The following is a 25,358-nucleotide window of genomic DNA, read 5'->3' on the forward strand; positions in this document are numbered from 1 at the left end:
TTTTATTAACTTTGCCTATGACTTAAATTCATAAGTTATCTATCTGTACTTTTAGTCCCCTTCCTTCTCCTCATGCATATTGCATGCAGCGTCTCTTTACCTCATGTTGTTGTATGGCCAGAATGCAGGATACATGTGAGCGCTGTCATTCTATCATTGTATTGAGATGTATATCATATAAGCTGCCTCTGTCTATCACTGTTTGAAAGAGTACACATAATTATTCATTTGCTTTGCATAAAGCTTACATTCTCTCTAATTGTTTCTTGATGCTGTTGCATGAGTACGACTCTTTGTCTTTCAGTGGTTTTTGTACTGCATGTGGTATTTTTGTCATAAGTCACATAATGTATTGTTTCAGACCATCACTCAAGCTTCCGGTTGAAAGAAATGTGGTATCTATTCTTATACATTTTAATTAAAATGTAGAAGTTGTCAACTGTACTATAGAAAATAGATATGTTTATAGAATGCTGTGACACAAAAAGGTTACATGTACTTTATAAGAAAAACAAAGACCCATTGAGATTCTTGATTAACAATGAGGTGACAAACAGTCAAGATTTGAGCAGAGGGATGAATAGTTTAATGTATTTTATACAATAAAGACATTCATTCAAATGCTACTAGTGTGCCTCTAGCACTGATTGTGCCACCCGCACAAGTAGCCCTTCAAATATGTCAGAGGCCTGCCACTGCAGAGCCTTTGTGTGAAGTTTCACTGCCACCTCGATTTGGCATTCTAAAGTCTTTGCCAAGCCTTGAACCCCCCCCCCTTTTTATTACACATAAGCCATCACTAAAGTAGGTCCTAAGTTGCCCATAGGACAGCGTGATGTACAAGTAAAAGGTAGGACATGCACTTTTGAGTTTTGCATGTCCTGGTAGTGACAAAAAAACTATATTTGTTTTTCACTACTGTGAGGCCTACTGCTCTCCTAGGTTAACACTGGGAATTACTTAAAACACTTTTAAGCTGTAATTCCTGATTAGAAAGGAATAGCTGTATTACGTTTGATATCTTTGGAATGATAATGATAAATCCTCTTTACTAATCAAGTTGGATTTTAAATTACTATTGTAGAAAGTGGATGTTTTGGTTCTCTTACAGCTCTGTGTGCCTGCAGCCTGTCTCCAATACATGTTTGGGGTGGGTAACAGCTACACCTTGCGCATTCCCTCTAGACAGCCACAAACACGAGGAGGGTAGGTGTGTCTGAGTACTCACCTGCATTCTGATCATTCTTCTTGAGTAGGAAAAGAGGAAGGTGCTGACAGACTGAATAGGCAGTAACCTGCCACCACACAAAGGGCTTATTAATCCCTACAATTAGTATGGAGCCAGGGCTAGGCTGAAAGGGCTTCTGTACCCTTCAAAGACCCTTCTTTAAAGTCACCCCTACTTCAAAGGCACAGCTGGGTATGAGTACTGAGGCTCTGACCCCACCAATTTTGACACTTCTGGACCTGTAACTGAACTCTGCAATTAAAACTGACATGCTGCTTCAGGATCTGAGACCCTGCTGGACTGCTGATCTGGAAGACCTGCTTTTTTGCTGTGCTACCATGCTGTCTGCTGCGCTCTGACCCTGGTGAGGAAAAGCTGGGCTCAGCCTTACAATGAAAGTGATCTCCAGGAGTTTGTTGGCTTGCCTCCGGTTGCTTGAAACTCAGAGGTATAAAAGTCTCTACCCCGGCTCCTGGTTCACTGGAAGTGGACACAGATACTTCCACCAGAGAAATAGATGCATCTCCAATCTTTCATATAGTAGATCCCGTGCCTCGAGCCAGTTGCGGGAGTAGAACCAGTGCATCGCACTCAGAATTGCTTCGTCGCATCTGTCACCACCGCTACTGACTCAACCCATCACCACCACTGCATGTAGAAGATCTACTAATCACCTCTCCAGCGTGGATTTACCTGACACATCAACTTTGGAAGCGCCGCACGCGAAACCAGACCTTCACTCAACTAAACTGATGTAACGCCTCTACTGCAGGAAGAAAATCGATGCATTACCTCGACGGCAGGCTCAACATTGAGGCATCGCTCATCTGTAACTCACATCTTGCTGTTGCAACAAGGATCAAGGTACTCTGTTCACTGGGCCTGCATGGCTCTTCTCCCCTGTCTGTGCTCTATTGTGGCTGGCCTGACTTTTGACTTTGCCCCTGTCCAGGTAACCAAATAACCCCACGAAGCTTATTGCTTCTAAGCACTAGAACTCTTTTAATTCTTTAAAAATTCATATATCGACTACTTATTGGATTTTAGTTACTTTAGTCTTGATTTATTTATACAATTGGTGTCTATTTTTCTAACCTGTGTGGAGTCTTTTTGTGGTGTTTTCATTGTGTCACTGTGTTACTTTGTCTTGCACAAATACATTACACATTGCTTCTTTAGATAAGCCTGACTGCTCTTTGCCAAGCTGCCAGAGGGTGAGCACAGGTTATCTTTTATTGTGTATCTGACTTACCCTGACTAGGATTTTGGTTCCTGCTTGGACAGGGTGCATACCTCTGCCAACCAGAAACCAATTTCTAAATTTCAATTATAGTTCTGCTCAGTTTGCTCCAGTGCACATTTGAGTGCTCCCGGACTTTGTGAGCTACATACAGTTCCATAGCCTTCTTTAACCACTCGCCCACATCCAGTCATCACTTTTATTTGCACAAGAGATATAGATGACCCCAAGACGGACAGCTCTGCTGTCTAAAGTCAATGTTAATTTGCATGTCTTGGAGAGTCAGCACTCTATGGTATCAGACTGTCATATCTGAGTTGCAATACTTATGGCATTTGTAGAATAGTACTGTTTAGCATACTTGGACCCTCATGTTTATGGGCAGACGCTGAACAGGACGTGCGTAATATGTGGGAAAGTGTTAGGGTTTGGTTAATGGGAAGCATGATGTAATGCGGAGTGCGTGAGTATATGCTGAAGAATAAAGTAATGCTTGGCCGCAGGTCCCATGTGGCGTAATTCATCAGCATGCTCCTAGGCAGGGGAAGACATTACAGCATTCACTTGTGTCTGCGTGTGTGCCTTTGTGGGTGTTGTGTTTGTGTTTTTCTGCCTCTATGTACCTAGTGCACTGGCCTGGGCATCTGTACCTTTACTTGTATGTGTGTTATCTAATGGCATATTCACATATATTACTCAACATGCACTCACTAAAAGAAAGAATACATTTACTTTAAGTCACCTGGACATATTGGCTTTGGCAATTGATATTTTTTTGTTTTTGTAAGGGCACTTCAGATCCATAGATTCATTTTCCAGGCACCTGGCTCATAATATTTTTTTGCCATCCTGTGCATACCTTATTATTTTACCCTTCCATAATAGCTGTTGATCATCTGGAATCAGTAAAATAATACTAAAGAACAACAAAAGCATTCCAAGATGGGCCTATATGGCTCTGCCTGCATGTGCACCAATAGACAGCATCTTTGAATACTTTTTGCCATGTATGTACAACAAAAATTCCAGCAAGGCTGCCTGTGTGCAAACATGCAAGTGAATGTAGGAGTGGCCATCTTGGAATAATTTTTACCATAGCACTGATGATATCTGCCTTTGCATGTGCATGCAGATGGGCCACCATGGAATTTTTGGTATACTTAATATTTCTTTGGCTTTCTAAGATGTTCTGTGAACTTTCAACACATTGGCCACCATGGAATGATACTCAGTGCTAAAGGATTGAAAAAAACATTCAAACATAGCTGCCTTTATGTGTGCATGCGTGAGCACCTATTTTACAATGGTTATGAAACACTTTATTGTTCACTAATAACCAGTGTAGCAACATACGTATTTGCAAAGCTTTGGCCAGATTCAGTGGTTTTGCCAGTGCTTGTTTGGTTTCATTTTATCTGTGATAATATCAGCGGATTTCTGAAGATTTTTAAATCTACATGTACATGATATATCCAGAGCTTACCATAGCTTTATTTTAAGCATATGTTTCTCCAGGGATTCTTTTTTAACCTTAAACAATATCCACTAGTTTACTGATTCCAAACTGTCACCGTTGGCAACCCCAATTAATAATTTTTTATTTTTTAATTTTATTGTTGGATTAATAAAAATCATTACAATATAAAATTAGAAATGGTCCACATATACAAAATGGTTAACATTAAAAAGCTTCATAAAAAATTATTCTAAAACTGTTTCTCAATTCCCCCCGCAAGCAATGTTTGTAGCTCTGTTAAACTAGGGCTTGCCGGTGTAGGACTTAAGACCACATTAAATATTTTTTTTTTGGTTTCTTCGCTAACTGTCCTGCAGCTGTTTTCTTACTTCAATCATGAATTCAACCCCAATTGTGCTTGGCCTTTGGCCTCTCCCTGTTAGAGTTGACAGCACATCTTGCACAGGGGGTTGGTTTCAGGCCCTTTGGCCAATGCGATGCGAGTGGATTACCCCAGCTGTTCACAGTTTTCAAGACTTGGGGCCAGATGTAGTTAAAAAACATTTACCGATTTTAAAATACCGAATTGTACCGATTCGGTATTTCAAAATCGGTAAATGGTATGTAGGTCCCAACATCTAGATTCGTTACCGAATCCTTAACAATCCTTTAATTACCAATTAGGTAAATACTGAATCGGTAATGCCCATTCATTCCTATGGGCTTTGAAGCCCATAGGAATGATTAGGCATTACCGATTCGGTGTTTACCGAATCGGTAATTAAAGAATTCACAAGGGTGCAGGGGGTGTCACTTTGACACCCTCTGGCACCCCGAAAACAGGCACAGGTGCCATGTGGCAGGCATACCTGCCCTAAGGGCAGGTCTGCCTGTCACATGTAAATGTAATGTAATGTAAATGTAAATGTAAATGTATAGGCATTTATATAGCGCACTACTTACCCGGAGGGTCCCAAGGCGCTTCGACCGCTGCGAAACCCTTCCTGGCTTCCCTGAGAGATGGTCCCTTAATGGGTATCTCCAGGGTGAGACCAGGCATCCCCGACGGTCTGGTGGGGCCGTTAGTGAAGATGAGGCAAGCTAATGCCCAGAGTTGCCGAGTGTGAACGCTGATCAGAGTGGGCACCGAGGCGAGAGAATTATCGAGTCCGCCGACCCTGGTCCAGAAACCTGCGGTGCCGGGAATCGAACCCTGGTCCCAGGCCGTCCTCTGCTCTCGGGTCTGCCGACTCTAACCGGAATCGGTATTTTACCATCAAATTGGTTTTGATGGTAAAATACCGATTAGTTAAGGCTCCTGGGGCTCTGAAGAGTCCCACCTACATATGGGTGGCTTCAAATCGGTAAATTAACCAACGTTTTATTTTACCGAATCGGTAAAATTACCAAATCGGTAATTTTACCGATTTGGTAAAATATTGCCCCCTACATGCCAAATCTTGTAAACCGGTCGGTAACGGCCGAAAATACCGATTTTCGGCTGTTACCGACCGACCTACATCTGGCCCTTAGTGTTTGGCTATTCTCAGAAGAGAGGTTACCTCTCGACAGTCCCACGTCTGAATTGCTGTAACAGCACAGATCAGTGAGATTATCAAGTGAGGGAAGGATAGGAAGGGAACTGCGGGGGAGGAGACCAGAAATGACACAAGGAAAGACATTTATGAACACTATTATCCCTTCCTCTTACCTACAGGTACTATACAGGTGCACATAGATGTAAAATGTCATGGCTTATTTTATTCCTGCAAAGAAACAAAATGTGAAGCCATATATTTTAGACATTCAGTCTGTGGTTCCAGTGTTGCATACAAAAAGTAAATCCTTAATATTCCTCTATTGTAAGAACAAAAACAAAACAATAATTAAATAAACCGGTACAAACTATACCAACCCTTCTTTCATCTAATCAAAGGCATATGATTAGTTCCTTTACCCTCTCTAGGACCTACCCTTGTTTGTGATGATTCAACATCACAGGGGTGTAGCGTAATTCAATACAGCTTACTCAGTCACCCCTGTTAACACTCACAAAGACAGAACAGGATAAGGATGTTCATGGGGCTTGTATATCATATAATCCCATTACTGTGGTTACTGAACAGTTTGCCTAAAGGAATTAAAAACATGCATAATATCCACATAGATTTAATTCTTCCACGTGTCGCATTACTGAATGAGCGATACTTGCTCTGAGCACTGTGTTCAGAATTTACCAATAGTTGGAGGGATGTAGTGGAAGTCCTCCCTCCACTTGTATTTTCAATGAGTATGTCTTTCCTTCGGCATAAGCTTTCTGAAATGAAGCTCACCAATGGAGGAAAGACCGGGCTTCCCAGGATGCAGGGTTAGGAAGGATCTAAGATTTCCTTTTTTTAACGGGCAAAGAAACAAGTGGTGCAAATGTACCCTTACACGACCTAAGGAGATTCCAGCATCGGACCACGAAAAATCCAGCTTCAACCTTGAATATCTGACAGCGCTACTTAGACCGGCCTCCATGAAATAGGTGGCTCCGCTAAGAGTCTTGAGACGTGTAGTCCCTCTCTCATGTCGTAACTGCTTCTGGGTTCTTGACCTCCACCGCTGTGACACGGGAATGCGTCTAAGCATATGAGAGGTAGGAATTTTTTTTATTTATATATCTAGGAATCAAGTGCTTGACCATTCCATGCTCATGACAATGGGTGAGTGACTGCATGAGTTAGTACTAATATGGATGGGTGAGTGGCTGTGTCTGTGATTGTATGGTTGAGTGAGTGAGTGAGTAGGTGTGTGAGTGACTGTAGGGGTAAGTGAGTATATGTGTGAGTGACTGCATTGGTGAGTGAGTGTGTCTGTTAGTTGCTGTATGAGTGACTGGGTGTGTGAGTGGCTCTATGGGTGAGTGAGTGGGTATGAATATGTACATGGGAGAATGGATGGATGCATCAGTAATTATAAAGGTGAGTGAGTGGGTGTTTGAGTGGCAGCATGGGTGAGTGACTGGGTATGTCAGTGAATATATGAGTGAGTGAGTGAGTGAGTGAGTGAGTGGGTGAGTGGCTGTGTGAGTGGCTGTATGGGTGAGTGACCACATGTGTAAGTAGCTGTATGGATGAGTGAGTGGCTGTATCAGTGACTTATGGAAGAGTGAATGGATGTCTGAGTAGCTGCATGGATGAGTGAATGCATGTGTTAGTAGTTGTATGGATGAGTGAGTGGTTGTACCAGTGACTATATGGGTGGGTAAGTGAGTATGTGAGTGACTTTATGGATGAGTATGTGTTTTAGTAGCTATATGAATGAGTGAGTTGGTATGTAAGTAATTGTAGGGGTGAGTAAGTACTTGTGTCAGTGACTGCATGAGTGAGTATGTCTCTTAGTAGCTGTACGAGTGAGTGGCTATGTGAGAGACTGTATGAGTGGCTAGTGTGTCAGTGTATGACTCAGTGTGTCTGGGTGTGCCAGTGTATGGCTCAGTGTGTGCTTGGGTATCTTACTGTATGCCAGTGTGTGTCTGGGTGTCTTAGTGTATGGATCAGTGTGTGACTTTTTGTGTTAGCGTGTACATGAGTGTGTGCCTTGGTGTGTCAGGTTATACATTAGTGTAAGTGTGGCAGTGTCACTATGTGCATCAGTATGTGCCCGGGTGTGTTAGTGTATGCATATGTGTGTGCTTGGGTGTGTGAGTGTATGCATCAGTGTGTGCCTGGCTGTGTCAGTGTATGCATAAGTGTGTACTTGGGTGTGTTAGTGGCATGCATGTGTGCCTGGGTGTTTCAGTGTATACATCAGTGTGTGCCTGGGAGAGTCAATGTGTGCATAACTGTGTTCCCAGATGTGTTACTGTATGTGCCTGGTTGTGTTAGTGTACAAATGAGTGAGTGCTTGAGTGCGTTAGTGTATGCATCAGTGAGTGCCTGGGTGTGCTACTGCATACTTTAGACTGTGTCTGGTGTGTGTTAGTGTATGCATTATTGTATGTCTACATACAGCCTACCCTAGGTTCATGTATATGTAGAAAAGGGTGTTTAAGGCTTAGCAAGGGATTTTAGATGTCTATTTGACCTGGGAGTAAAACAGCACACACAGACTGTGCAGTAGTACGCGTGAGATGTGTTTAAAGAGCTTCTTGTCTTGATAGGTAACTTAGAGTGTCACTACTTGAGAATACACCTACATAAGCATATAAGTCCCTCTCTAGGGGTGTTTCCGGATGTGTAAGTAACTGTGTAGGTGGGCCAATGGTAAGCTTAGTATCTCTATAAGTCTGTTTCTGTGTACATAACTGGTTGCATGGATTGCTTACTAGCTGTAATAGTGAGCGAAAAGGTACCTAACTTTGCCCAGCTGACTCAGTTACTGCTGGATATATAAGTGCTTTCTGAGTGTATGAGTGAATGTGCAAGTGCCAATTTTATTGGGAGACTATCTATTGTCTTTCGCTACAGAGGGGAGTGCCCGGAGGTGCATAAATTACCACCGCGGTTTGGGGAGCCTGAAGACCGGCTGTTGCCTTTCGTCACAGAGGGGAGAGGACTCCCCAGACCTCATTCCTCAGCTGAAGCTTTATTGTCGCGCCCAGAGGTGCATAAATTAACAGCACATCTACAGAGGTGCTGGACGAGTGTGGACCTTCTGCTTTTCACACTTTACATTAACAAGCTAGGGGACCTCCTTTCAGCCAGCAGCAAAGATAGAGCTGGTTCCAAACTGATTCCTGCACTTTTGTATGCCGATGACGCAGTGTTGTCCGGCAGGACTGCCGTAGGCCTTCAAAAACATTTAATTTTTTTAAATTGATTTTATGGATTCACTTGTTTTAACCACTAACTTCTCAGAATCCCACACCATGACAATAGGCACTAAAAAGGTTGATAAGTGCATGTTTTTCTGTAGGGGGAAGAATTCACAAAAGTGTCAACTTTCCCTTACTTGGGGGTGCTGTTTGATAATCGGGGCACCTGGGCTGTGCAAAGATTTCTCAAAAAGAATGTTTTGGCAAGAGCAGTAGGGGCTACTGTGCACTTTGCAAAAAGTCTGGCTCGAAACCTGTACTTGCCCTGCTTAAGGTGTATAGAGAAAAATGTATTCCTATGGCAATATACAGGTGTGACGTATGGGGCTACATAATGTGAGTGACATTCAGGGGTTGAAAAGAAATGTATGCGTGGTCTCCATGCTGTCTCCCCCAGCGCTCCGGCTTTTATTTTGCATGAAGAGCTACATCTGGGGTACATCTTTGACCTTATTGCTGTTGCGCCACTGATACGTTGTTTGAGAATTTGGTCTAGCCCCCACCACCACTTTGAACCAGCTTGTTGTAGCGGACGATACCGCACACGAGGGAGCCCTACGTATCCCCTGGTTAAAATACATTATGGGGCAAATTAAATGGCCAAGCAGCAGGTGATAAGGAAGGGTATTGAACTAACCAAGCTCTCCGTGAGATGGTATCTCACTCTGAGTCTGAGTTCACAGGGACAGTCTTATTTGCTACTGAATTTAAGTATAGCCGAATTTTGCGAATCAGCGGTACCCAAATTTGCGTGAAATCGCAAAAAAATCCGCAAATTTGCGGATTTTCCTGCAAAATCGCGGATCTTTTTGCGATTTTGCACCATACTTAACTGGAGTACTTTCTACTGGCTAATTAGTAAGTGCTACCTCGTTGGGTAAATGCATAGTGCTTTTATGCACTACAGCTGCGTAGGGCCAGAAGAGTTGCCTCCAGTGACCATGTGTGTGTAACTTTCCCATCGCACCGAAGGGCGCCGGGGTCCCTCGAGTGAGCTGTCCATCGTAGTGTGTAAAGGGCGGGAAGACGGTGCACACCGCTAGACAGGCACAGATCAGAGCATCAGATGAGGAGAAAAAAGCTTGTGGTCACAGGAACTGCACTGGGATGGAGCTCGTGAAAGTCAAGGATATAAAGGCCTCCATCAAGAACCATAGCTAATTTTCGACAGTAGATATGGGGAGAACACACACCTGCCCAGCCTCGACAAAGGGCACATTTGTTTTGGGCTGATTAACTTTGCCATCGCACTAAAGGGCGCCGGGGTCCCTCGAGTGAGCTGTCCATCATAGTGGCTAAAGGGCGGGAAGACGGTGCACACCGCTAGTGTGTGTATGGGGGGGCAAACAGGGGGGGCTTCTATGCGAGTTCACATGCCTCTTGTGTGTATAAAAGGACAGGCACCGATCAGAGCAGCAGATGAGGAGGAAGAAGCTTGTGGTCACAGGAACTGCATGGGGATAGAGCTCATGAAAGTCAAGGATGCAAAGGCCTCCATCAACATCATAGCTAATTTTCGACAGTAGATATGAGGAGAACACACACCTGCCCAGCCTCGACAAAGGGCACATTTGTTTTGGGCTGATTAACTTTGCCATCGCACTAAAGGGCGCAGGGGTCCCTCGAGTGAGCTGTCCATCATAGTGGCTAAAGGGCGGGAAGACGGTGCACACCGCTAGTGTGTGTATGGGGGGGCAAACAGGGGGGGCTTCTATGCGAGTTCACATGCCTCTTGTGTGTATAAAAGGACAGGCACTGATCAGAGCAGCAGATGAAGAGAAAGAAGCTCGTGGTCACAGGAACTGCCCAGCCTCGACAAAACGCACATTTTTTGGGGGCTGATTAACTTTACCATCGCTCCGAAGGGTGCCGGGGTCCCTCGAGTGAGCTGTTCATCATAGTGGCTAAAGGGCGGGAAGACGGTGCACACCGCTAGTGTGTGTGGGGGGGAAACGGGGGGGGGGGGGCTTCTATGCGAGTTCACATGCCTCTTCTGTGTATAAAAGGACAGGCACCGATCAGAGCAGCAGATGAGGAGAAAGAAGCTTGTGGTCACAGGAACTGCACGGGGATAGAGCTCGTGAAAGTCAAGGACGCAAAGGCCTCCATCAAGCATCATAGCTAATTTTCGACAGTAGATATGGGGAGGACACACACCTGCCCAGCCTCAACAAAACTCACATTTGTTTTGGGCTGATTAAGGAGTTACTGAATTTGACCTTCAACTCAGGCACCTGCTTTATCTATATCTGTAAGGGCTTCCTGCAGGAGCCTCGTTGTCTAATTGTAACTATTCTCTGACCCTGCTTCGAGGGTCAGAGCAGGGTCAGAGAATAGTTGCAAGTAGGCAAGGAGGCGCCGCTCAAGAAGCACTTACAGGGTTACAGCAGGTGCCCAAGTTGAAGTTAATTTCTTTGTAACCATTTTATAAATGGTTAAAAAGAAATTAGCTTCAACTTGGGCACCTGCTGTAACCCTGTAAGTGCTTCCTGAGCAAAATTCGTCCAACTTGCGGATTCGCGGATTTTGCCGCAATTTCAGGCGATTCACGGATCGTGAAATCGTGGAAAATCCGCAAATTCCGCGAGCGGAACGAATTTTCCGCCCATACTTACTACTGACTCTCAACGTGCTTTTTTGATAACAAAATCATCAAAATCCAAGAGGAGCTCCGAAATTCTTGCGATCTTCTTCAGCCCGCGTTACCCTTTGCCAGTTCTGGGGTGAAGCAATCTACCAGCCAATTTTCCACCTTTGAGCCAGCTGTGCAAGCGGACGTGCTGGCCATCCTAGAGTCTCTTAAGTCGGGCTCTCCCTCTGACCCGTGCCCCGCTAGGGTTCTGGGGGGTGCTGCGAGCTTGGTATACCAGGAGGCCACTCATGTGGTCAATCTGTCTCTGGCCTCTGCCTCTGTGCCCCTTTGTTGGAAACAGGCGAAATTGCTTCCCCTCCTTAAGAAGTCCGGCCTGGACCCTCTAGCCACGTCCAGCTATCGGCCGATATCGCTGCTCCCGGCACTAGCTAAGGTTTGTGAGAAGGTGGTCTTTAGGCAGCTGAATAATTTTATTGAGTCCTCTCAGGCCCTGCATCCGGCTCAATCGGGCTTCAGGGCGGCCTTCAGCACCGAGACGGCTCTGGTGGAAGTCTCGGAGGCCATCAGGGAGTGTTTGGACGGAGGCGGCAGTGCGGTCCTGGTTTTGCTGGACCTATCTGCCACCTTCGATACGGTACCCCATGCTCTGCTGCTGAACCGGCTGGCCGAGGTTGGTCTGTCTGGCGCGGTTCTGGCCTGGCTGTCCTCGTTTTTGTCGGAACGGACGCAGCAAGTTTGGATGCCTCCCCACGCCTCGTCTCCCAAGAAGCTCAGCACAGGGGTCCCCCAGGGGTCGACGTTAAGCCCTCTGTTGTTTAACATTTATATGACCCCGCTGATCCATCTGGCTGAGCAGTGGGGAGCCAAAATAATGGCGTATGCCGACGACACTCAGCTGTTGTTTACCTGGCCTAAAAATTGTTTAGATGCCAGTGTCGTCCGCTCTTGTCTATCCAACGTCTTTCGGTGGCTCCTTTTAGCCCAACTTAAATGTAACGAGGACAAGACTGAGCTGTTGTTTTATGGCAATTTTCCGGCCAATTTTAAGGATCTCATCTGGCCGTCCGATTTTGCTTGCCCCAGCTCTCTTGGAGGCCTGGCTAAAAACTTGGGGGTCTGGTTTGGACAGGATCTTAAGTTTGAAGCACACCTAAAAAAACTTACGGCGACCTGTTTCTTGACCCTCAAGTCACTAAAAAGATTCCTTCCACTGCTCCACAGGGAAGCAAAAGAGACGGTTCTGCGTGCTCTGATCCTATCAAGGCTGGATTACGCCAATGCTCTCTTTAGTGGTCTCCCTAAATACCTCATTAACCGAATGCAGATTATTCAGAATGCGGCGGTTCGACTTCTCTTCTCTCTTCCAAAAAGAACTAGCGCATCTGTTTATCTCCGAAAGCTCCATTGGCTTCCAGTGGCACAGCGTATTGTGTTTAAATCCTTGGTTCTGGCCTTTCGTGCCCTGCACCAACAGGGACCACAATATTTGCACAAAAGGTTCATTTTCTATACCCCTCGCCGAGCACTTCGATCAGCTAATCTCCTTCTGATGGACATGCCTAAATTCAGATATGTGAGACTGGGTGGTCAGTCTATTTCTGTCCAAACAGCCCGAGCCTGGAACACCCTGCCGCTCTCTCTGCGAGCGTCAGCGACACTGATAGAATTTAAGAAAGGATTGAAAACCCACCTTTTTAAACTCAGCATCTAGCTGTTTTTCCTCTCTCTTTGGTTTGGCTCTGTTTTAGCTCACATATCGCGCCAGGATACTCTGTAGTAGCAGAGCGCGTAATAAAATATTTTATACATACATACATACATACATACATATACATACATACATACATACATACATACATACATACATATATACATACATACATACATTTATACATACGTGCAACATCACCTCATCTTATCCAGATTCCGGCTGAATCCAGTACCCTGGTTATTAGCCTTTCCCAAGGGGTACAAAAAGCCTGGCGTCCTGAAGCCATGCCCCTGTGACAAGTTCTCTGAGCAGGATACTTTGTATTTTATATTTTTGGGGGAATTTTATGAAACCCCACGCAAATCTTTCATACTGCTGCTACTTAGAAAACCCCAATTTGTCCATGTAAGGCCTGCATTCTTATGTCTACAAATGCTCTTCATCCCCCATAGTGTGCCTTAGGTTGCCAGTTTCTTGTCAGGGGCCTTAACACTGAGGAAGAGGATGTCACTGCAGTAGTTATGCAGCACCCATCTAAACATGTCCAGGGTATCAAATGTACCATCTTGTACTTCTCATGGTGTAATTAGGTAGCCCACTTATTAAGCAAATCGCTCACTACTATTGCACTTTACTTGTTGTATTCCATGTTTACTTTGGCATTCTTCATCTGATTCTTAGTAATGATTTTTCATCTTCATTTGTTTTTATGATTAACTCTACTTACTCTTAATGGACACGTGTAAGTTATTGAATTCCTTAATATGTTTTAAATCATCTGCTTTTATGGCTTTTAATGGCTGAATAAAGTATTTTTGACTTGACTTGTGTAAGTGCCTCTGTCACAGACAAACTGGGTGTGTGAGAGTCTCCATGCTTTCTAGATAGGTATCTGGCAGTTTAGCTGAGAGACTGCATGCATAACTGGTCTTGTGAGTCTGAGTATGCAAATGTAACTCACTATATCTTAAAAGTACACATCTAACCGTTTGAGCACATATCATCCTGCTCTTGGGGCTAGCTATGGCCTACCTTGGAGGACAGTTGAAGGACTAGTAAGGGTTTTAAATGCCAAGTCGGCATGACACTGAGGGGCATATGTACAATGAAATGACAGAGCTCAGTGCTGCGCCACATTTGGCAGTGCCATGCGCCAACATTTTCAAAATGCAGGGATGTGCTGTATCAACAACAATAAGGCACACCACTGTGTTTTTCCTTGTGCTTGTTTCCTTGAGTAAGTGCCTGCTCCCTGGGGCAGGCACTTACTCAAGGAAGGTGGGGGCCACACGGCCCCCCTCCAGGAGCCCTAGATGACCCTGGGGACTGCCAGGGCTTATTCCAGCAATGTTCATGGGTTGGCCTCCCCCGGGACATTGTAGTTTGCTTGGCATGGAGGAAGCATCACTCTCTCTATCTGAACGCAAAGCACTTTGTTTTTTACAGACAGGGAACTGAATGTCTGCAGCTCCCTGTGTGTAAAAAGCAATGGTGGGTCCCTCAGGAGTCAGAGAGCAGGCCAGGACCATGGGAGCCTTCAGGCTTCCCCCATGGTCCCTAACAAGGTTGCCTGGCTCCGGGGATGGGTCCCTGCGACCGGAATTGGCCCTTGGAAGGGGGCTGCTCAACCACCCTCCCTTCAAGAAAAAGAAAAAAAAGAAAAGGCCTTGCCCCAGGGGATGGGATCCCCGGGGCCAAAAGTGGCCAGTAGAGGAACGCTGCACGACCTCTCCCCTTTTAAAACAATATATATATATGAAGGCCTGGCTCCAGGGGATGGGCTCCTGGGGGTGAAATTGGCCTTAAGAGGGGGTCATGCAGTCCCCTTTGGTTTTAGAAAAAAGAAAATGGGGACGGCCCCATGGGATGAGGTACTCAGGGCCAAAAAGACCCAAGTAAGGGGGCCATGCAGACCCCCTTACTTTATTTGAAAACCTTTATATTAAAGGCTGGGCCCCACAGGATGGGGTCTCCGGGGCCAAAATCATCCCAGGTGGAGGACCTTGCATCTCCCCTCTTCTTCTCTTTAATTGAAAAAATAAAAAATGGATCAGGCACTGGGGGATGGGGTCCCTGGGGCCCAAAATGGTCCAGGGAAGGGGAGCCACACAGCCCCCTTCCTTAAACATCAAAAAGTGTAAAGAGCTGGCAGCTCGCCGAAAGCAGCACCCCTTTCTCCACTACTCTGGAAATGCATCTCCTGGCATGATGCTGGTTAGGGGATGAAGTCCCCTTGGCTGCTGACGGTCCTTAGGGGCCAATAAGACCTCCTATAACCTTCACTAAGCCCCACACAGTGGGATTGCCGAGAGGTGGTCAGATGCACACGCCCCCTTTCTCCATCACTCTGCAAATGCACTTCCAGCACACTTCTGGTGGGGAGATGAAGTCCACTTTAGTCCTGAGGGCCTCTGGAATAAAGTGGAATATTTCCACCTACCAAGAAGATCATCAAGAGGCGAGTTGGCAGAGAGGCGGAGAAAGGGTATGTGGCCTCTGATAACCTCTCTGCAATCCAGCTGTGTGGGTGTTACTGGAGGTGGCAAGACGGTAGTCAACCCCCAAGGACCCTCAAGAGCCAAAGGGACTTCATCCTCAAACTAGTAGTATGCCAGGAGGTGCGTGTGCAGAGTGGTGGAGAAAGGGAATATGGCCACAAAATATCTCCCAGCAAAACCACTGCGTGGGACTTACTGGAGTTACCAGGAGAGGTAGTAGGCCCCTAAAGATCCTCTGGAGCCAAGGGAACTTCATACCCCTACTAGTGGTGTGCCAGAAGCCACATTTGCACAGTGGTGGAGAAGGGGATGTGGCGTTTGACGACCTCTTAGCAATCCTGCTGTGTTGGGACTAACTGGAGGTAACAGGATGGGTAGTTGGTCTACAAGGATGTCCTTCAGGGCCAACTTCCCAACCTGCGACCTCCTGTAAGTCCTACACAATGGAATTCCTGAGAGCTGGTTGGAGGCCCCTCCTCCTTTCTCTATCACTCCGCAAACATGATTACTAGTTCAAAAAACATAGAAATTCACTGAAAAAAACAAAGTTTACAGTGACTTTATAGTTAGTAATTCGTGTTTAAAAATCCTTAGAAGTTCACTAAAAAAAACTAAAGGTTATAGGGACATTATAGTTATGAAAAAGAATAAAAAAACTTTAGAAATTCACAGAAAAAAAAGGTTGCAGGGACTTATAGTTCGGAAATTAAATTAAAAAAACTTATAAATTCACTGGAAAAACCAAAGGTTATAGGGACGTTATATTTAGGCTGACATTTCACTCATACAAAAACAGAGAAATTTAGCATTTATATCTAGCTTAGCAAACTATAACTTGTGCATAGATATATACATACATATGTTAATAAAAAATAGAAATGGTTTTAATGTTACCTGTTCATTTTCTACCATGCATATACATTTATAAGTAAGTATAAACCCATTACATACACACACACAAACATATAGTCACCAGTAGGTAGTTATAGCGAGAAGTAAGAGTTTCTATCAAAAAGGTAATTTTCAGTTGCCTATATCTTTGGCGCCGGGTGATGAATCTTCAAGAAATGTACCCCAAAAATGTGCCCTGTACTTTAGTCTGGAGGGTTTCATGCAGTGGGGTCTGGGAAGAAGAGGGGGTCAAAAAGGGGCATTTCCCATGTTAACTCCCATAGGACCTTTGACTTTTGAACAAACCTACAGCATAAACCACTGGACGGAATTACACCGAATTTGGCAGGAAGCTAGATGTTGGCACATTGATTGTGTTTTTTGTGATTTGGTGTAAATCTGTTCAGTAGTTTGGGAGATATTAACCTGAAGTTTTTTAAATATCAATCAACAAGGATCCAACAGTCCCCGTGCTGTAATATGATTGGCTGCCAACACTTCAACCAGGAAATGTTGGCAGCCATCTTGAGGGGAGTCCCACAAAAAACATTAAAAAATCAACGAAGGGTGGCAGGGTAGGACCACCCAGATGCCCCAGAACTGGTGGGGGGGGGGGTGCTACAGGGGACAGTGCTCAGGGTTAAATATATTTTGCTGTGGACTCACGGATGGATCAGTTGATGCACTGTAAAATTTTAAAAATACGTTTTTTTCCTGAGTGGGCCAAACCCCGGGGGCATGCAGGCATTTGAAAAAAACAAGGAGGGTGCATGGGGCCTCACTCCAAGGCTTTGTAAAAACGCTGAGGACCGCTACCTCCCTGGGGCACTTGTTTTTAATTATTCAGGGGGTACCCATGTGGCACGCCTGGGAACCGTCACCTCCCCGGGTCTATTTATAAACTTAATGTGGAGGAGGCCTTGTATGGCCTTCCATGCACCCCTTGGGGACCACCAAGTTCCTGCGACTAATACCAATGAAATCAGGGGGTGATCATGGACCCCTGTACCCCAGGACCACCATATCCCAGGGGCCAAAATCAATATTTTAAAATGGGAGACTATCACCTCAGCAGGGCAGGCCATTATAAAAGAAAGGAGGGGCCACACAGCCCTCCTCCTGGAACCATACATGGCCCTGGAAACTACCACCCCCCAGGAACGGCTCCTGATATGTCCCCGGATGCCCACCCCAGAATATAGCTGTATGTTGTGGCTTGGCAGGAGATTTATCACTCCTGTCAAGCCATAGCAAACGCTCGACTTCCAGCAAGCAAGAGCATTAAAAATACTCTTGCTTGCAGGAAGAGGAGCATAATTGTTTTTAGACAGAGGGAGCTGCATGTTCAGCAGCTCCCAATGTCTAAAATCAATGCTGGCTCCCGCGGGAGGCGAGGAGCCAGCAGGAACTGCGGGGGGCTTCTGGCTTCACTGTGGTCCCAGTGGAGAGTGGGTGCCCTGAGGCCACCCACTTTAAGAAGGCCAGGCCCTGCGGGATGGGTTCCCCAGGGCTGAATTCAGCCGAAGCAGGGGGGTCATGCAGCCCCCCTCCGCATCTCGAAATGGCATCCCTTGGGAGAAAAACAGCCAGAGAGAGGGGTCGTGCAGCCCCCAACTCTAACTAAATTGTTTTAAAAAAAGGCTGGCCTGGGGGCGAAATCGGCCCAGGGAAAGGTGGCCACGCAGCCCCCTTTCCTTAGAACACCAAGAATATTTTTTTAAGTGGACCCCGGCAAGTCGCCAGATGCCCACTCCCTTTCACCACCACTCTGGGAATGCACCTCTTGGTTGACTGCAAGTTGGGGGAAGAAGTCCCCAGGAGTATTGAGGGTCCTTGTGGGCCAACTACCACTCCTGTTGTCTCCAGTAAGCCCACAGAGTGGGATTGCTGAGAGGTAATTGGAGGCCACGTCCCCTTTTCCACCACTCTGCAAACAAGCTTCCTGGTGCACTACTTGGTAGGGGATGAAGTCGCTTTGGATAATGAGGGTCCTTGGTGGGGCCAACAAGCCCTCCTGTTACCTCCAGCAAGTCCCAAACAGTGTGATTACTGATAGGTCTTTCGAGGTAATGCCCCCTTTCTCTACCACTCAGCTAACGCACTTCCTGGCACACTACTGGTTGGAGTATGAAGTCCCGTAGGATGATGAGGGTCCTTGGGGGCCAATAAGCCAACCTGCCCCCTCCAGTATGTCCCACACAGTGGGATTGCTGATAGCAGGTCAGAGTCCCTGCCCCTTTTCTCCACCAGTCTGCAAATGCACCCCCTGACACACTACTGCTTGAGAATATGAAGTCCTCACATACAGTGACGAGGCAAGATGGCGTCCGAGTCGGACGCATAAGTTTGTGGCTCCTGCCGGACCCCACAGAGTGGATGCTTAAGCGGTGAGAAAGTGGAGAGAAAGCGGAATTATACTGCGAAGCTGAGATACTTTCTATATCTATCAAGAAAACGTGCTTCTCTACAACAAAATTATTCATGACTTGGCAAGTAACGGCTTGGTTCTGGGTTTGGCAGCGGTGTCAGCCTAGGACGTGCTACACGCCGCTTCGGCAGCTTCTGATTGACCGGCTAATGCAGCTCACCTGGTGGAAGACCCGCCTCCGCCCGAAGCAAGGCAGAGCGGAGGAAGGCAGCGTGGAGAACAGCGAGCGGAGTCAAAGCACTGCTCCGGACACATCACGAAAAGATATGCGGCTGAAAGGAAGGAGAGCGCGAGGCCAGGGAGCTGGTACAGAGATGAACGACAGAGCTGAGACTGCGTCGAGTAAAGGACCAGAATTATCTGCCATGGCATCGACCCCCCCTCCTCCCACAGTGAGTACAGACAGTATATTGCAAGAGAATTCAGCAGAGAATTCAGCAGGGAGAGAGGGGGAGGCCGTTGTTCGTAAAAAGTTTCCTGGTATGTTCACTTCTTTGAAAAATAAAGAAGTGGATACATTAACTCTAAAGAAAAGGCAACCAGTGGGTGAAGCGGCAGAGGTGCAGGGAGCTGTTAATTATCAAGGGAGCGCTTCTGAGTCCGATTTGGAAACCACGCAGATACCGAGCTCTGAAACAGCCTTAATGGATAAGGAGAAAGATAAGGAGAAAGAGCCGAATATAAGCACTAATGGGGACGCTCTTAGTGTTTTAGAAGACTTGACCATACAAACGGCTAAAGATTGCTTTGGCGTGAATTCTCTTTCTGCAACCTCTCAGATGCAGTATGAAAAAGGGGCAAACCGAGATACAGTTACATCACTTGCGGGAGATACTGATTCAGCTGATTTTTTCTCAATGTCAGAGCACTCTATGTCCTCTTCGGAAAGCTTGGTAGAGCTATATGCCTCACGGATGAGCATGGAAGATGGCGGACTAGAGGAGGAAAGTGGCTATAGCGCTCATAGTAGTTTAGATGAAAATATGGACAGAGAATGCCCTGATCCGAGCACCGTTCGTAGACTCAGACTGGACATGAATGCGCCGTGAATAGTAATACGGGCCATACTAATACGGGCTTGGTCACAGAGGGCACAGAGGACATTTCACTAGATTTCATTTATCAGACTATGATGCAGCATAGGGAAGAAAATCGCGAGGACAGCATCAAGGTACAGAATTCATGCAAGAAGCTACAAAACTCTGTGAGAAGATTGGTCAAGTCCCATACCGAATTTGTAGCAAGAGCAACTGAGGCATAAGCACGTATATCCTCATTAGAAGATGAGATGGCTCAGCAGCGAAAGACTATGGAGTTACATATGGCGACTAAGCAAGATGTTAATTGGAAGCTTATTGACATTGAGATTAGATCGCGTAGGAATAATTTGAGGTTTTTGCAAATTGAGGAGGGGAAAGAAGGGTCTGATGCACAAGGCTTTATAGTTTCTCTTTTGAAAGCGGTTATGCCAGAGTCCGGGAGATGGGATTGGGACCGGGAGGTGGAGAGGGCCCACCGATTTCCCTTCAGGGCTAATACTAGAGACAAAAAGCCACGAGCTATATTAGTAGCTTTCAATAGCTTCCAAGCAAGGGAGGAGTTATTTATAAAGGCTCGCCCTGACAAAAAATGCAAGGGTCTTGGCTGCGAATTTTTTGTTAGACCGGATTTATGTAAGCAGTCTGTAGAGTTAAGATGGCAGTTTTGACAGCTCATCACACAGTTTCAAGGTAAAGGTGCGCAGGCATATTTAATGTTTCCTGCAAAGCTCAAAGTTATTCACAAGGAGCGCACCAGGTTCTTTATAACCGAAACTGCTGCTAAAGAATTCTTGTTGTCTTTATAAATCCGGTTAAAGGGTTTAAAAGCTTTAACAGATGTATTAAGTTGAGAATTTCTCACCTATAGTAAAGGATGTAAGGGTTCGTTAAAGATGATGTCCAGAAACTCTGTTGGGGGGCGGTAGGGGGGTGCGGCAAACTTTCATCACAGAACCATAAGTCCTAAAGCCTCCATGAAGGGTGGGGGACAGGAGGGGACAGGGGGGAGAGAGGGGGGAATGTTTTTTGGGGTGGCATCGGGGCACGGGGGGTGAAAAAAAGAGGGAAAAAATTGATCACGACAAATACATGGTGAAAATACAGGGGAAAGACACCATAAAAAGAAAAAAGGGCGTTACAATTGAAAAGTATATTGTTTTTCATGGAAGGATGAACTGTGGATGTTATGTTTATGTTTATGAGTTAGTAATGGCAAAATTGGGAATTATGATTATGATTCATGAGTTGAAATGGCGGGAAATAGTTTAAGAATATGTTCTCTGAATGTAGCAGGTTTAAATAATTTAATAAAAAGACACAAAGTCGCAGCGGAGTTAAAATATATACAACCTGATGATGTTTGTATACAAGAAATGCATATCCCATGGGTTAAAAGGGAGGTCTTAAAAGACTTAGGATTTATGTTGGTATCTGCTTCTAAACAATCCAGTATGATACGTGGGGTGGCCATATTAATTAAAGACAGCTTAATAACAGTCGGTCGTAAAGTAGAAGATAAAAAGGGCCGGTGGGCCATTGTGGAACTAAAAACTGGAAATAGACAATTTACACTAGTATCAGTATATGGGGCTAATCTGGATGACCCCGATCCATTAGTAGAGATCAATATGGAGTTAGTCAACTTTCAACAGCCGATAGTGATCTGCGGTGATATCAATATAAATCTGACCAATAGTTCTTTAGGGGACTCGCAGGTAACCTATAAAGGACGTAAGCCTAGGGTGTACAGAGCACTTGTGAATCTATTACAAGATCATGGACTGGTTGATACCTGGGGTATGTTGCGAGAGAGGGACAGTGGATTTACTTTCTATTCTCATCCTCATAAAAAGCTAGTGAGATTAGATTATTTTTTCATACCTCGAAATCTATTAGAAGGCACTAATATTAGAATCTATCCCAGGATATCTTCGGACCATTCTCCTATAGTGGTAGACATCCATCGCCTAGCCAAACGGAAGATACAATCCAGCTTTTCATATGATCGAAAGCTAGGTTTAAACACAGAATTTATTGCACATATGCAGGGCTGGATTCAAATCTTCTTTGATGAAAATGGTGGCACTGCCAATATTCCGGTAGTATGGGATAAATTTAAAGCAGGGTTTAGGGGAGAATGCATTAGCTTTGTAACCAGGCAACGAAAGAAGTTAAGGAAAGAATTGGATAATCTATATGAACTTTTGACTAAACCTGAGATTCTCTTAACCAGAAAAGTTGCACTGGGCAATACGGGGTTATCCAAAGAGGAAAATGATGTAATCAAGGCTAGGACTAATATCTTGGGTTTCTGGGATAAGGAAATTGCCAGGAAATTTTTATCTTTTAAATTGACGAGTTATGAATTCGGTGAGAGAATAGGCAGAACCTTGCCTACAAGGCTTCGAATGAAGCAGTCAGCTCAGAATATAAGTTCAATGAAAGACTCCCAGGGTGACTCACATTCCGATCCAGAACGCATCTGAGGAATATTCAAAACTTTTTACGCAAATCTTTATGCCAGGGAGGATGGTTTAGATTCAGATGACCAATGGTATGATAGAATGTTGATAGACTTGAAGATTTTAGACCCTGAATTAGCTGATGAATTAGATCTACCCATAACTATGATTGAAGTGGACACCGCAGTAAATAGTCTCACAGTAGGCAAAGCCGCGGGGCCAGACAGATTGCCAGCCGAAGTCTATAAATGTTTTTTTCATATTTTAAAGGATGAGATCTATCAGGTAATCTTGACCGCTCAAGATGGTAATCCCCCCCCTACATGGTCTGAGGCAACGATAGTTGTGTTTTGCAAAAAAGAAAAGCCCACTGATAGCGTAGGATCCTACAGACCTATATCGTTGTTAAATGTGGATAACAAGATATATTCAAAGATATTAGCCAATCGGTTATCCGGGGTAGTGGCATTACTAGTAGCTAGATACCAACATGGGTTTATCGCTAAAAGAAGTACCATTGACCACATTAATAAAGTCATTACATTGTTTGATTTGGCTGCTGTGAACAAACGGAAATTAGCGCTTTTTTTATTAGACGCGGAAAAAGCGTTTGATCGAGTGTCTTGGGAGTATCTCTGGACTTTAATGGATAAAATGGGTTTTGGTCAGAAATACATTAAAGCCATAAAAACACTTTATCTTAATCCCACTGCAAAAATATCTGCTTTGGGAGGACTCTCCGAGTTAGTGTATATCACTAGAGGGACACGTCAAGGTTGCCCTTGTTCCCCGTTATTGTTCTCATTATACATCAACCCTTTTATTGAATTATTAAGTCGGAACCCTTTAATTCCTCCCTTTATTGTTTCTGATTTTCCCTTTTCAGTATTCGCATATGCGGATGATATAGCAGTAGTAACAGATACACCTGAAACTGCTAGTCTAGAGATTGAGAGGATGGCTAAAGATTTCGGTATGATAACTGGGTGTAAACTTAATGCATCAAAAACTTAGATTCTTTGTTCAGATGCCATAACATGGGAGGATGAGAGGGTGGTCGGAGAGGTTACCTATTTAGGGATACGGATTAAAATAGATATGGTCGAATTGGTCAATGTAAACTGGAGCAATGCCTATTAGAAAATTAAGACTTCTTTGGAGAAATGGGATCGGTTATACTTGACCATTATAGGCAGGACCAATATTATAAAAATGAATGTCCTCCCTAAAATCCTTTATCTATTTCGGTCCATTCCCTTGGAATTTCCAAAATCCAAGTTGCAGGCTTTACAGTCACTCTGTGGGAAATTTATTTGGAGTCCTGGTAAACCTAGGCGGGCGATGAAGTATCTTACCTTGCCTATTGAAAGGGGAGGACTAGGGGTACCTGATTTTTTTTATATTATACAGTATGCTTTTTGTTAAAAATGAGAATTTTGTTAATAAGAGATTCTTCAGAGTATGTACATAATCATCCTTCTATATTTGAGATTTTGATAGGAACACATGCAAGACAATTTTTTTTTAATGAAATCGATGGTAACTATTACAAGAGGACCCGATTTAAGGTCCTCATTAGTGCTCATAAAACTTGGAAATGGGTGGCCCGTACCATTGATATAGGGAAACTGTCATACTATACCCCCTATTTTTCCGCCAGATCATTACCTATGATATTTTCGAATGGAACAGCCAGGAACTGGCAAAAAAAAGGGGTGACCTGTTTGGGGGATTTTTTTTCGAGCGAAGGTAAATGTAAATCGTTTATTGAGATGTGTGAAGAGTTTGGTTTATCCAGAAGCTATTTTTTAAAATTTTTACAAATAAGGGATTACCTTATAAGACATAAATTATGTTTAAAAAAGCACAAAATAGTAGAGGGAATCGCACGACAAGTCAAGATTGGTATTCTTTATCGTATGTTTATGGAAGTGAAGTCTGATGATTTGGATAAAATACAGGCAAAGTGTGGGGATTTATTGGGAGATAATGAGATTGTTGTTGAAAATTTGATTTTGCTTTCTAAAGAGGTTTTGATGTCAGCAAATCTGAAAGCTCAATTTTTCAAAAGTTTATTTGATTTATATTATACACCTGCTCGAATATTAAAATGGAGAAGAGGTTCCGATGGTAAATGCTTTCGCTGTAAAGCTGATAATGCAGACAGCTTACATATCTTCTTCTCTTGTCCTATATTAGGAAGATTTATTCAGGATATTGAAAATTTCTTGTCCTCAATTCTTAATGTTAATTTAAAGATAACTCCCTCTATGATGATGTTAGGGAAGATCCCTAATGATAGTCGAACTAATGAATTTTATTGTTTTCGATATTTTATTTTCTTCACAATGACTGTAGCTCGGCTTTGTATCGCCAGAGAGTGGCTTCAAGAAAAGCCTCCACTATTTCAACAGTGGCAAGCACGGTTGTATAAACTTTATAAGTAAGAGTGGAGTCTTTTTTCGCTCTCCGCATCAAGGCGGAGAAAGAAATTGGGATGGAAAATATGGGGGACTTTTTCAGATTTTTATGAGGCTTAAAAAAATTCCATGTTTGTACTTATGTGTTCCTTCGCCCAATGTCATATTCTCCATTTTTTTTTTTAATACCCTCATGTATTATTAAGTGTATTTTGTGTTATATATATATGTCGATATGAATTATTTGACCACTGTTTTTGTCGTGTATCAATAAAAAAAAAAGAGAATATGAAGTCCTCTTGGATGCTCAGGGTCCTTGGAGGCCAAGAAGCCCTGCAATTACCTTCAGTAAGTTCATGAGAGCTGGTCGGAGGCTTTGCTATCTTTCTCCACCACTCTTCACGTGTGATTGCTTTTTTAAAAATTCACTTAAAGAAACTTAAGGTTACAGAGATGTCATAGCTTGAGAAGTTTGCTGAAAATAACAAAGGCTACAGGGATATTATAGTTAGGAAACAGAACTGAAACAACCTCAGAAATTCTCTGAAAAAACAAAAGGTTACTGAGATGGTATAGATGTTATAGTTAGG

This window comes from Lissotriton vulgaris, chromosome 2_1 (genome assembly GCF_964263255.1).
Source record: "Lissotriton vulgaris chromosome 2_1, aLisVul1.2, whole genome shotgun sequence".
Lineage (NCBI taxonomy): Eukaryota > Metazoa > Chordata > Amphibia > Caudata > Salamandridae > Lissotriton > Lissotriton vulgaris.